This window comes from Balaenoptera borealis (assembly GCF_965194805.1).
Source record: "Balaenoptera borealis genome assembly, chromosome: 7".
In the NCBI taxonomy this organism is placed as follows: Eukaryota; Metazoa; Chordata; class Mammalia; order Artiodactyla; family Balaenopteridae; genus Balaenoptera; species Balaenoptera borealis.
In genome coordinates, this window is record NC_138864.1 from 76,377,433 (window position 1) to 76,393,048 (window position 15,616).

Genomic DNA, 15,616 nt, shown 5'->3' on the forward strand with positions numbered 1-15,616 from the left:
TCTCCCTCTTCCTGGATAAACCTCTCTATTTCTTTCAGCACTGGTACACAGGCTTTCCAGAATCTCACATTTTCTCCCTGGCTTTCTCTGTACACACACGTGTTGGCCAACCGTCCTTTAAAAAGATAGCTTCTAGGAAATACTCCAAAAGGATCCACATTATACAAAGTATGATGGGCTTTCAAAAAACTTAAATTAAAAGATTCATTAAATGATTATTATAAGATTATCTTAGAATATTTACCAGGCTCTGTCTCTATTCCCCATTTCAAACTATCTTATACTTTTCCTTGATTTGCATTCCCATTGCCTCTCCCTCCACCCCTATTGATGAAAGGTCACTGGGATGGTTTATCTGATTTCCATGAGCAAATGACACTCATGCCCACATAGTACTTAGTTACTATACCCCAGATGCATTTAATGCTCCAGACCCCGCTTTACTGCAGGAGGGATGAGATACTGAACCCACAGACAACTAACCAAATATAAACTAGATACTATCTTTCACCTGTCGGTTGAAGCTATGGCACTGGGCACATCTTAAGATAGCCATCTGCTTCATTGCATGCTATAGTGAAAAGGTAACTAGACTGAGAAGCAAGTACCCAGAGTTCTGTTTGATAGAGTGTGGCCTTTTTAAAAAAATATATATATATATTCTTCTTCAGATTCTTCTATGTTATATATTATTATAAGATACTGAATATAGTTCCCTGTGCTATACAGGTCCTTGTCATTTATCAATTTTCTATTTAGTAGTACGTATCTGTTAATCTCGAACTCCTAATTTATCCCTCCCTTCCCCTACCCTTTCCTCTTTGGTAACCATAAGTTTGTTTTCTATGTCTGTGAGTCTATTTCTGTTTTGTAAATAAGTTCATTTGTATTATTTTTTAGATTCCACATATAAGTGATATCATGTGATATGTCTTTGTCTGACTTAATTTCACTTAGTATGATAATCTCTACGTCCATCCATGTTGCTGAAAATGGCATTATTTCATTATTTCATTCTTTTTTTATGGCTAAGTAATATTCCATTGTACATATACATCTTTATCTATTCATCGGTTGATGAATACTTAGGTTGCTTCCATGTCTTGGCTATTGTAAATAGTGCTGCTATGAACACTGGGGTGCATTATCTTTTCAAATTAGAGTTTTTGTCATTTCTGGATATACGCTCAGGAGTGGGATTGCTGGATCATATGATAACGCTATTTTTAATTTTTTAAGGAGCGTCCATACTGCCCCTTTTTATACCACTTCAGCTCTTACTCATTTCCAATAACATTGTTCCCTCTCTTGTTCTTCTTACCACTCAAGCCTAAAGGTATAGCAGCTTTTCACTGTCTGTTTTCAATATCTCATACCTGGTTGGTTTCCTTAACCTTTCTTACACTGCTGTAAATAGTCCCTTTAGCTGTTCTTTCAATAGTATTATTTGTTTCCTGACAGGGTCTTGACTGATAACCTCTCTAAGCCAGTTTTCTCATCTGTCAAATGATAATAACAATAGTACTTACTTTACAGGATTGTCCGAGGGTTAGTAAAAAGATATCGACATTTAGCATACAGCCTGGCAATTGTGTCATAATTGTGAGATATTTCTACTATTATCATTAGCTTACAGGGGAGTTGATGTAATGTATTAACTATGAAAAATTTCGTTGGTTAATCTACACAGTCCCTTCAGTTCAACAATTTATTAGACATCTCACTTATGATCCCTGCTCAACAAATAAACTCTATTCTCAATATCAAAGCTAAATATAATACTTAGTGATGACTGTTAGTTACATCAGTATCTTGCAATAATACCAGAAGGACAGATAAAAATTTAGGGAAAAATTAGCAATTTTCATTCTTTTTAGAAAAATCAATATGAATATTTAGCCAATTTCATAGTTATGTTTCGTGGAAAAGTGGGAGTGCATTGCCAATTACATTAATGAAACTATCAAGTGGTATAAGCATTTATAGTCTTCTCAGAAATCCTAATCAATGCTTGGTTCATGTTTCCAAATGGATAGCCTAGTTAAGACTCCTGGTGTTATCACAGATCTGATGATAGTCTCTTGTGTGTCCCAGGTAGTGTTACTGGTCCACTGAAAGGTTAAGTCCCAGGGTCCTTTTTGTAAGGTTCTTTTGTAAAGTTTTATAAAGGTCTACAGTTCTTCATCAATTTATATAAAAGTATGCTACTTCCAGTAATATCCACAAAATATTTGTTATACACTTTTCTTGTTAACCTGGAATTGCTTTTCTATGTTTTATCCTTTTCATTTTTGTTGTCTGCTGCTATCAGTGTTTTCACTGCTGGATGCTTTCTCTCTACTGTTGGGACAATGTATTCTGTTCCTTTTGGCAGGAAGAACCATTTTTTGTCTCTGTTCTGATTAACTGCAGATGGTCCATTGCCCAGGACTAAACACCTTTTGATGTAGCATCATTAAACATTTCCTAAGCAAGAATAGTCTAGGGACATTCCTCCTTAGCCATCATGCTCACTTTTGTGTGTCCTGTACTGGATACTGACATGTTCACTGCGTTGCCACACATATGTGTGGTTATCATAATCTGAGCCTATCATAATCTGAGCTATCATAAACATGAGCTCAGTAACACAGAAGACCTAAGAATATTAAAATCTTTATTAATCTTTGAAATACCACTCACTGTGGTAACTCTCACCTAGTACTCATGGCCTTGTAGAAAGACTACCATAAATATTGTAGTTTCCTGAAACATTTTACATTAGACCTTCTGACTATAACAGGGCTCTTAAATTTCACTCTCATATTATTCCTCAAGATTAACTGATTCAAACTGATGTGAAGTGCTAAAAGAACAGACAGATTTCATTCTCCTAGTGTCCATTTTAGTGTATTTTAAGTGGTACAGTGTTAGGAAGAATCCTTACAAATCCGTATTCTCTGTTCTCAAAGCTACATGTACATTGACTGCATGTCACTTTCCCCTAGAACAAGACCTAATGAAAGCATCATTTTGTGTGGTGTTAGAGGTATTTTATGACTTATCTGAAGCACAGATATCTTGACTATAAGGGAGGTAGAGTCCACCCAGACAAATATTTCTATAACTGTATTTAGAAGGGTTTGCTTTACTGCTGCTGTTTTCAAAATTCATATTTTTATGGAGAGAACAAAATGATAAGTTACAAAATAAATAAATTACCTATGGGTATGAGAATCATTTCCATGTAAACATACAGTCTGCTTGATCACAAAATATACAATGCTATTAGGATACAAGCCATTGCCATGACAAAGTAATCTTCCTTTGCCCTTTCTGATGTAATTGAACAAAGTACCCTTCACATCCCACACATGTTGGTCACGGCTATCAGGACTTGAACAGACCCCCTGAATTCAAGGGCAAGCATCAAGTGGACTGAATTAGTATGATTCTTCCCTCTCAAAGGTCCATAAATTAGACCACTGATAAATTCAGTCAGTTTTCAATGAGCAGCTAAACTAAGAAACTAGGATTGTATAGACCCAAAGCCTGGCAATGGTATTGTACTGATCATGAGGAGGCACAGTGTGCTCTATGTGGGAAAAGGCAGACCCGGACAGAAAAGAAAAGGGGAGAAAAATCAGAGAAGCTGAGAAACAAACTCTTTCAGATTCAGTGAGAGAGGAACATAATGCCAGCCCCAACCCTAATTTTATAAAACTTTATAAAGCCTAACTCAAGGATCCCTACATTAAACTTTTTATTCCTTTTATTTGCTTGACCAAGAATTAGTCATACTTGACTAAGAGTCAAGTTTTGTCCCTTTTAAAAAAAATTCTTTAAAAAAAGGACAAACTAACTTGCTGTCGGGAGTACTGGCTGGTATTTCCCAGTATCTGTTTACCGTGAAACAATTTAAATTTATTTGCACCAGACAAGAGTCAGGAAAAGTATCAGTTCCTCATCTTCTTGTTCAATTGCCTTCACTTTCTTTTAGGTGGCCTATATGTGATTCTTGTGTCATTCTTGTCTCTCATGAGAAGTAACATTCTTATGCCAGGGTCTTTACCTATTTCTCCATAGGAACTTGCTTTAAACACATTTAGCGATCATCCTAATTATCTATCTTTCCCAAATCATTTACTTCTTCCAGTGTTCTGCAAAATGTCTGTCATTGATTATTCACAGGAAATATAATAGTACAATATATAGAGAGACAAATCTCAAAATATATCAACATGTATACAGTCAACCCTCTATATTTGTGGGTTCTGCATCAGTGGATTCAACCAACCACAGACTGAAAATATTGGGGGGAAAAGAATTCCAGGAAGTTCCAAAAGCAAAGCTTGAATTTGCCATACACTGGGCAACAATTTAAATAGCATTCACATGTATTTACAACTATTTACATAACATTTACATTGTATTAGGTATCTTAAGTAATCTAGAGATGATTTAAAGTATGCAAGAGAATGTGCGTAGGTTATATGCAAACACTACATTATTTAATATAAGGCACCTGAGCATCTGTGGATCCTGGGGGGGTGGGGGTGGGCTCTTGGAACTAATCCACTGTAGATACCAGGGGAAAACTGTATTGTAAAAATAGTCTCCTTCTCAAGCCTATTCTATCACCACTATTATGCCTTACCCCAGAGGCAACTACCACTCTCTGACACTTGTCTATCCACAAACTAACAATGTCTTCAGTTTTTTTATTTTACTATTTTGAGTACATATTGTACTCATGTGGTTCAATCATGTAAAGTTACAAAAAATATACAAACATTTATTTGCTCCCACCTTCAACCTCAGTCACGTAAGTTCCTCTTCCTGGGGAAATTCATCTTACCATTTTTTGTGTACCCTTTTGGAAATAATTTATGCACATACAAGCAAAGGTCTCTTAGCTCAATCCATTGTTAACATGAAAGAGTGCTGTATTTTGCCCTGTACTTTGCTTTTTCTAATTAGTATATCTTAGAAGTTATTCCATGATGGCAAAGAGCTTCCTCATTCGTTTTTATGGTTGCTGTTAGGTGTTCCCGTCTATGGATTACTTACACAACCTACTGACTGACAATAGCCTTCTTTTCTTCTTTGGGAATTACAAACAGTGCTTCATATATTCAGTTTACACCTATTCTATATCTATTTGTAATATTAATGGATACTACTAAATTGTACTCTACAGAGGCTATACCAATTTACTATCCACATTATCTTTCTCTCTATGTAGCTATGTATCAATCAACCATCATAGATATATTACTAGATTATATAATTATTGGATATATACATCAATATTAGATTGCTTTATCTTTGCTAATCTGAGAGATAAAATATTATATCTCATTGAAGTTTTGTTTTTTATTGACATTTATTTTGTTTATAATAAAAGTGTTCAGTTTAATGAAAATTTGTATATGTATACACCTGTGCAACCATTATCCAAATCAAGACTTATAACCAGTATCCCAGAATCTCTCTTTGCTCATTTTCAAGTCAATATCCAACCTCCCAAGGGACAAACAGCATTCAGACTTTTATCACAACAGAATAGCCCTGCTTGTTCTTCAATATAAATTATATACTATGAATATTTTCAGTTCTGATTTTTTAACGCATTTTCATTTCTGATTTTTTAACGCAACACAATGTCCCTTCAAATGTTGGTAATTCATTTTTTCATGTTGTGTGTAGAATTTTATTGGTTGAATATATCACATCTCTTTTTAATTTTGTTTTTAAAGTTTCAGAATGAATTTCTATTTAAATGAGGTTGAATTTTTTTTTTCTTATTTTTAAAAAGGATTATTTGCATCTTTTAATGAACTTTCCATGGGTAGTCTGGTAATCTTTGCTCCTTTTTCCATTAGAAATATATATATATATATATATATATATATATAAATAAACACACACACACACACATATATATACACACACACAAATATACCTCACATATATATATGATTAGACATTGTTTGTGTTACAACTATTTTTTCCTGTTTGTCCATTACCTTTTAATTTTCTGTATGTTATCTAAATTATCTCACCTTATGCAACTTTCATCAATTTTTAACATTCTTAGAAAGATCTTTTATATTCTAAGATTATTGGAATATAATTGCTTTCTTCAATAATTTTATGGTTTAATTTTCTACATTTAAATATTTGATCAACTGAAATAAACTGTAGCCTAGTGTAAGGTGTAAGTATGAGTTCAACTCCACCATCCTGGCAATCCCACTCTTTTGGATCCTGCCTTTCAGATCTTGCCTTTGAAGGAAGTCATGTGGATGGTTTTCTCCATGTTGGATACTCATCACATGAAAGCAAAACTGAACTTGAACAGAGATTAGGACAGGAAAAAGATTCCCCTTTTCCTCAAATGGATTTCAAAACTGTTTAACGTTGTGTAATTAGAACACAAACTAGCATAAGATAATCCCATCTGAATATTTTTTCATAAATCCGACCAAAACTCAACTAGAAATAAGCTACCTTTCAGTAAGAGATCATTTTCCCTGCAAAAGAATCTGTCCTGGTTCCCAAATCACCTCCTTTACTGACAGTAGGGATTTACAATGGGGGGGGGAGCAAACCCCCCATTATAATGAACAGTGGAGACTTTATCATGTATTGTAACACTAGGCTCATCAACTTTCATTCCAATAAAATGTTCTCAGTTATTTCAAAATGAAACCAAACAATAAATAAATACATCTTCTCAGTAGTAAAGTCTTCCGTAATCAATAAATTCCCCACAGAAATCATGAAAGTGGAAGAAAGGAAAAGAGATGTAAACCTAAAATTGCACCAGTATCACTGTGATGTGGTTTATCTGGTATAAAATGGAATTAAAATGACACACTATTTTAATACTTAACTGCAATGTTACTCACTTTCTCCAAGCTGTCCTATATCATATTTAAGTAAGATATACTTTTGAGAAGGTTATCATATATCTAAAATCATTCTGTGGGCATAATGTCCATGAGCCTGCTGTTAGTATGTTGGAGAATGCACAGTATTTAGAGGAAGAGTGAGTCCTGAAATTTAAGAATGCAACTAGCTTGAACGCTGGAAAAAGTATTACTTGACCAAGTCTGTAAATCATTATTTTAAGGTTCTCATTCTACATTAACATTTTATCATATGATCTCTCTGTTGTTCAAAACTAGAGGAAAGACCATTCTATGTATGAGAGATATATTAATATCTGCCTTTCTTTGAGAAAGCCCAATACATATATATAATAATATTAAATTGCTCAGATACTTAAGAAATGATTACTTTTAAATAAGTTTAACGTTAGAGTTCATCTCAAAAGCAAATTTCTTTCATTTATCTTTAGGTCAAATTCTATTACTTTTGAGCAAAGTCTATTACAGAACTTAGGGAGCAAGAGGCAAGTAAGGTGCAATCATCAGAGAAAGTTGCCAAGTTAAAGTAAGTTTCTTAGCATGAGTATCCGTAACATTTCAGGTTATACCCATAAATAAAATTAGAAGAGAAAATTCCCCGCCGCCCCCCCACCCGTGTCAGGTAAATGCCAGTTTTTAATTTATAACAGCTAATTATGATTCTTGAGGAAGTCAATGAAAAAAGACATCCCATAAAGATATGCATTTTTCACTGTAAAGGATAGATGACTTGTGAAAGTGATAATGAATGAAGGTTAGTTAGAATTTCCATATAAAAGGCAGGCATGTAGTGGGTCTAGATTCTGTGCCTAGAAGTTATACTGTGGCATATTCTGTGATTCAGTAAAGTAAATAAGTGGCTTTGTGTTATTATGAGAGTGTACATTATCTGGAAATGAATAGTAATAAAGACTTGTTTGATTTTGAAAAAGATAAATTTGATTAAGTATTAAGACCTATGCTTATTAAATTTTAACTGTAAGAAACTATAAAATTCAATTCAGTTCAACAGACTTTTACAAGGAAATTAATACATTCCAAGTCTGTAGACTTTAACTTTAAAAAAAGTTTTCATTATAAAAGTAACATAGTACTTTGTACATCCAGATAATGAACTCATGTTCAAGTCTCCCCACCTACAAGCAAACTGAAAAATGACAGACAATATATGAACATTAAACTTAGTAATACAAATGCAAACTCCTGAAGAGAAAGAGGGATTCACAGCAGGCAGGAGCTATAGGGCATGCCTAACAAGTGATGTTTCAGGGTAAACCCAGTGCTTGCCATAGACAAGGCCATTCCAAAATGCGGCACAGTCCCACCTGCAAACACTTAGAGGTCCACCATCCCAGGAGGTCAACTCAGTGTAGCTACAGAGGAAAGAGCTGTAGCTACCAGGCTGGTAAAGATTCACAGAGATTGAGGGGGAAAAAAAAAAAATCTGAAAAAGGCCAGTATTTTGATAGAGATACAACAATAAGATCTTATGTTAAAAGAAATTAGTTACTAAAAAATCAGAAAAGAGCTTTAAAATGAGTCTATGAGACAATGAAAGGAATCATTACTGAAATTAAAACAGGATGGTATAAAACAAAAAAGATGACAGTACAAGAAAACAAATTAGAGATCTAATAAATAAAGAATTGTTGATATGAAACAAAATATATGGGTAAAGAGCAGATTATACATAGTTGAAAAATATACAGTGAACCAAAAGATCCTTTTAGAATCAAGCAAAAAAATAAAAATAATAAAACCACCCTCAAACAAACAAGTAAGTTAAACATAAAATAAAAAACAAAAGAGCACAAAATTATAGGGAAAATTATAGATTGTTACTTGCAAAGAAAAATCACTAAAAAAAAAAAAAAAAAAAACCGAAAAACTGCAACTTAATCAATGAGGGAGAGAAGACACTGGGAGTAATTACAGAGAAAAACAAATAATAATTAAACAAACTGTTTAATTTTAATTTAAATAGTTTAATTTACTATTTGTTTACTATTAATTTTAAAAAATTAAAATTTTTTGGTAGAAAAAAAGAACTAAAAATTATAAGAAAGCAATGTTAGTAAATTTATACCAGTAAAATTGAAAATCTAGATAAAATGATAAAATGGACAAGTTTCTAGGGATGTACTGCCAAATATTATTTTTAAAAAATCTAAAATATAATTAAATCATACACAGACATACACAAAATTACCATAAGCTCAAATATCTTTATATATTCCTCAAGGAAAAATAATTATCATTTTATACAAACTGTTTTAGAGCAAAGAACCAGATGGGTTACAGACCAATTGATTTTACAAGGCGTTACTTAAGGATAAAAGAAAATATAGGGGTTCTTTTCCCTACAAACAAAATGAATCAACAAATTTAAAATGCACTGAAGTAATAAAATTCAGCAAGCTTACTGTATACAAGATCAACGTAAAAATTCAATTGTGCTTCTCTACAAAAGCAACAACCAATTAAAACTTATAATAGAAAAATGATGCATTACAACAACAAAACTAATGTACTTTACATTTACAAAATGTAAATAGAAAATTTTTTAATTTATAAAAAGTGGTGCAAGAATTTTATGGAGAAAATCCAATGAGGTTTATAGAAAAACAAAAAGGGTCTTAAATTCCAGAGTCATGCTATTTTGGGAATGATGGTATCAGTTTTATGTAGATATAGATTCTTTTTTTATCACTCTATAAATCCAAATTAATACCTTTCAAAATCCCACCAGAGTTTTATAAACGCTCACAGGTGAGTTAAAAAATTAATTAAAAGGGTAATTGTGTTAAAAAGCCTATTTTTTAAAAAGTACCATGTTGGGTTCACATAAAATCATTGACTATAAAAATCAAGATATGAAGCTATAGTAATTAAACAATAGTGTTAGAGCAAGAGTACAATAATGGAAACTCTACTGAAATTGCTATTACTATCAATATGGAATATATACTGTATGCATATTCACGAACAATCACAAGTGGGCATATTTGCAATCTATATGCGTATCTATATCTATCACATACTCTAACAATTTGCCTTATTTCACTCCTGTAAAAACATATTTCAGCACTCTCTTGTCTGTAACCATAGTTCTATTTTACTCCTTTTGATGACAGTATAATATTCAATTTCATGGATGCAATTTTACATTAAATAATTTCATATTTATAATTTTATTTTCAGTGAGAAATTTTGTCCATAACTTTTCCACCTAATACTAGGATACGAATGAGGAAGATTCCACTGAGTGGAACTTTAGAAACAAAGGACGTACAAATTTTAAGTTATGTAGGAGAGCGTTACTTTTCCTTTGCAGAAAGTTGTGTTTATCATCCCACCAGCTGTGTCTAAAATAGTATATATTTAACACCAGGCTTATTTTTTTTTCATTTTTTGGCTTCTAGGTATTAATGTGGGGCTCAAGAAAATCACCATCAATTCTCAAGTCAAGGAACTGAAAATTATAGGCTCACAAATTGGTGGACCACATGTAAAGTAATTACGTTTCTTTATTTAAAAATAACTTTCATGCCTAACAGAAGATTAGAAGCAAGTTATATATGAAGATTCCAAACTCTCAGAATGCATGAAATGTCAAAAGCCATGTAATTTGGTGATCATTACTAGTATCATTCTGGGAATAACACTTTAGAGGAAAAAAAGTGACATTATTATATACAAAAATGGTGATGCTTTTATGGTCACTAATATATGTTATATTTTCTCTCAAATTGTTTCTTTTTTAACGGTCAAGTTTAAGGCCTCACCAATTTATTGAAATCATTTTGAAAGTGCTTTCAAACATATTAAGAACAATGGGATTAATAAAAATTCTTACCATCTAATATATTTAGAGCAGCCACACTACATAGCTTGTTATCACTTAAGAACAAATACAGCCTATCAGCCCACTGTGGATAGTGACCCACAGATATAGCAATGACAGGTTCATTTATCCTGGCATCCAACAGAGGTCAGGTTCTACTCTCCAAGGAGAAACCAACACATTTGACGGTTCACCTCAACTAAGCTAAACCAGAAAGGTAAATCTGCTTTAAAAACACAATGTTCTCAAGTCAAATCTATGTGACATAGTATTATCCCTGCTCTTCTGGATGATCTCTGCTATCACTGGATGCCATTAGCAAGGGAAAGGGAGAGTGGCCTGAAATCACATCTTATACGTAGACAGTATTTGAAATCATACTTCTCAAGGGCCTTCACTAAGTTATCTTTAGAAATTGATAGGCATGTTCATTTACACTTAAATGTGAAGCTGAATTGAATAATTAAGAATCTAACTATCCAGTGCTGACGGGAACATTGAGATTGTCTGTACACCAATGAGTAAGAAAATAGACCAATCATGGGAAGTCACCAACTGCAGGAGTTTGTGTCCCTTTCCTTGCTGTTCTAGTTCATATTTATGGAAATGGAAATGTTAATCTATTTGGGATCATATCCCAATAGAAATGTTAATCTCTAATCAAGAATAAAAAATGTATTGATTCTTTTATTTCGTCTCCCCTCAGATAGGATTTATAACAGGTAAATCATTTCAAGATGTTGAAGTTAGTATCCAGATAGGAAATGGAAATCTGGATTCACTGGAATGAATCACCACGTAAAATTATGGTCAGAATACAATAAAATATTCTGGTCAGAAAGACTCTAGCCAAACAGATGTCAAAGGCAACAGAATTTTATGCAATTAAGTATAAAACTGTATGAAAACCTATTAATAAAAATTAAATTGTCACCTCTGTAGTAAGCAAAGAGATTGACCTTAACTAGTTACTGTTTCTCCTAAATTAATTTTGCAAATTGAAGCAAAACCAACAATGTGTGCTTGGGAAACCCCTTGTTACTACCGACTGTGCCACTAGTTAGAAAAATTGCTACATCATGCAAAAGTCCTTGCAGCTAATTCACCATTTGCTTCACTGTAGCCTGAAGAGGGATGTAAGGATGAATGTCAGGAGCTTCAAAGCCTTCTCCAAGAATTGGGAGCATCCTAAGAAGAAAACTCAATCCACCCAAACAAAGACATTTGACCTTTGTGTTGGCAGGAAGAAAAAAATAAATAAAAACAACTTCAGACCGCATTTGTGCTCTGTAATTGGCCCAAGCTTAATGGAAGATATTCACTAATAGAGTAAAACACCAAGACAGGACTTTGGTAAATGGCAAGTTATTTCAAAAAGAGCTCTGTTAAGGTAATTTACAAGAAAGAGGAAGGCTTACTTAAAGCTGCCACTTAGGATTGTATTGAGTCAAATCAATTTCATAGTTCCTTTAAATTTTATTGATGTTTCTTCTGCTTTTGTGTTTCACAGAGCTGAAATAACAAAAACATCTCTTAGATGTCTCAATTTTAACTCCACTTTAAACTTAATTTTTATCTTCTTAATTTATTTTTTAAGAGAAAAACTTTGTTTCCACTTCAGGGACTCAATATAGCAATAAGAACCATTGTACTAAAGAGTATTCTGACAACTTTTGGTATTTAACTAAACAGTGGGCAGAAAGCCAAAGAACTTGTTCTTCCTGTGTGAGGGTATCGATTATAATATTTGGCACTTGTGTTTGGGATGCAGAGTGAAGAAGAAAGTAGGGCTCTACATACTATATATGGAGCAAGCTGTGCTGGTGAGAGTTGCAGCAAATTGTAAGGTGGCTTGGCCCTGCTCTAGGCCCTGGGGCCAGATCAGCTTTGCAGCTCAAACTTTTCCTCACCTCCATTTGTTAACTTTAGGTAATCACTGTCCTGCTACTGATACTCTACTCATTCTCCTTCACTTGTAGCTTCCGGATATTTCTGGTAATTATTACACGGCTTGTAGTTATTTATTTATTTATTTTGTCAGAGCCTACCTCATCAAATAATAGTTCATGAGGGTACTGACTGCCTTATTCTTCTCCTGGTAGAATCAAAACACAGAGAAGCAACAGGGTCTATTTCCAAAATTTGATTATCACTGCACAGTATGAGCGATACTGCTGGCCAGGGAAACAGTGGGAGATACTTCCATTTGCATTCTGGGAGAACCTGAAAGCACCCTATATTTGATTCTAACCCTTTCCAGCCACAGTCCCATGAGCAGTCCTGGTGGCAAAGAGACCAGATGGGAGACGGTCATGTCTGTACCTGAGAAAACTCTTAAAAGGTCCCTAAACTCGGCTCTAGCCACTCCATAATTTGTTAACAGATGCACAATATAAAGAGATAAAGTGTGACCCCTGTAGCATAAAATGTGGGGGAAGAAGTACAGATTTTTCATGTGCAATTGAAGGTAAATTGTTATTAGCTTAAAATACAGAATGGGAGAAAATATTTGCAAACCGTATATCAGATATGGAGTTACTATTTAAAATACATAAGGAATTCATGTATCTTATGGCAGATAAACTCAATCTGATTAAAAATTAGGCAGAGGACCTAAATAGACATTTTTCCAAAGAAGACATACAAATGGTCAACAGGTATCTGAAAAGATGCTCAATATCACTAATCATCAGAGATATGTAAATCAAAATCTCAGTGAGATATCACCTCACACTTGTTAGAATGGCTATCATCAAAAGAACAAAATATAGCAAGTTTTGGTGAGGATGTGAAGAAAAGGGAACCCTTGGGCACTGTTGGTGGGAATGTAAACTAGCACAGCCACTATGGAATATATTATGGAGGTTCTTCAAAAAATAAAAAAAAAAGAACTACCATATGATCCAGCAATTCCACTTCTCGGTATATATGCAAAGGAAACGAAAACAGGATACTGAAAAGATATCTGCACTCCCACGTTCATTGCAGCATTATTTACAATTGCCAAGATAGGGAAACAACCTATTTGTCAGTGGATAAAAGGATAAAGATGACGTGGTTGTATACATACAATTTAATATTATTCAGTCACGGCAAAGAAGGATATCCTGCTATTTGGAATAACATGGATGGAACCTGAGGGCATTATGCTAAGCTAAATAAATCAGACATAGAAAGACAAAATACTGTATAATCTCACTTAAATGTGATATCTAAAAAGAAATCCAGCCCATAGAAACAGAGGAGAAAGGCTGTTGCTAGGGATTGGGGTGTGGGGGAAATGAGGGTATGCACTTCCAGTTAGAAAATGAATAAATTCTGGGGATCTAATATCCAGCATGGTGACTATAATTAACATTAATGTATTATATTCTTGAAAGTTGCTAAAAATAAATCTTAAATGTTCTCACCATAAAAAAATAAAATTGTAAACATGTGAGGTGATGGATGTATTAACTAACCTTATTGTGTTAATCATTTTGCAATATCTGCATAGATATGTATCAAATCATCACATTGTACACCTTAAGCTTACACAACATTATATACCAATTATATATAAATACAGGTGAGGAAAAACAAAACCCATCGCTGTGATGAGGGAATTGCAAATTAAAACCACAAGTAAATTAACTGCATATATAAATAAATAGCTGAAATTAGAACTGTTGGAGATGATACAGAACAAGAGGAACTATCATACACTATTTGTGGGAATTTAAATTGATACAACCAGTCTGAAAAACTGTTTGTCAGTATCTACTAAAGATTAACACGTGCATACCATGTGACTTGACTTTCTACTCCTAGGCATAACACATAAATATTTACAGCAAAAGACAAGTACACAACGTTCAGAGCAGAGTCGTTCTCAATAGCTACAGGCTGGAAAGAAACCAAACAATCATCAAGCAAAGAATATGCAAGCAATTCATGATATATTCATACAAGGGAATTCTACCCGGCTCTGTAAAGCAATGAACTATTTCTGCATGAGCGGCCACGGTGAAATCTCACAAACCCAGTCTAGAGGGAAATATTCCAAACACAAAAGAGTACAAATAATGTTATTGTATTTATTATAAAGTTCAAAATCAGGCAAAATTAATCTTTGATAATTAACTCTTAATAGGAATTAGTGATCATGACAGGGAGGTCCTAGATGAGGCTTCTGTGGTGCTGGCAATATTCTATATCTTGATATCTTGACCTGTGTGGTAATTACATGGGTATGTTCAATTTATGAAAAATGTTATTAACCTGTACCTGTATAATTTATGGAATTTATATATACTTTGTGAAATAATTTGTTAAATTTTGGAATGTTCAACTACATAAATATTGCAACTAGTCAAACAATACAGTAACAGTTAAATGATTTATATTTCATATAAAGGATGGCCTTGGTGACTCTTTCATGAGCCATTTGAAAGAAGTAGTGAGAATGAAGCACTTTTGTAATGAAATGAGTACAGATGTTATTGAAGAATTAGGTAGAGTGATGTAAATCGGTACCAATAAGGTTAATGATAAGTATATGATAGAAATATCCTGAGTGCAATGGAAGTCTAGAGTAAAGGCACTTAACTAAGTCTTAAGTGAAGATATAGAGAAAGCATCTTTGAGAAGATGATGTTTAAACTTAGTATTGAAGGTTAAGTAAGAGTTAGGAGAGGAAATAAGAAGGTGGGGTAGGAAAGGTGGGCATTCCAGGCAGCATGAATAGAAGCAAGCAGTTGAGAAACTGCATAGATACAAAAATCAGCTTGGTATTAATATACTAAGTGTAAAGCAGAGGGTTTTGGGAAACATGGCTGGAGAATTAGGCAAAGCACCAGCAATGGAGGACCTTATGTGT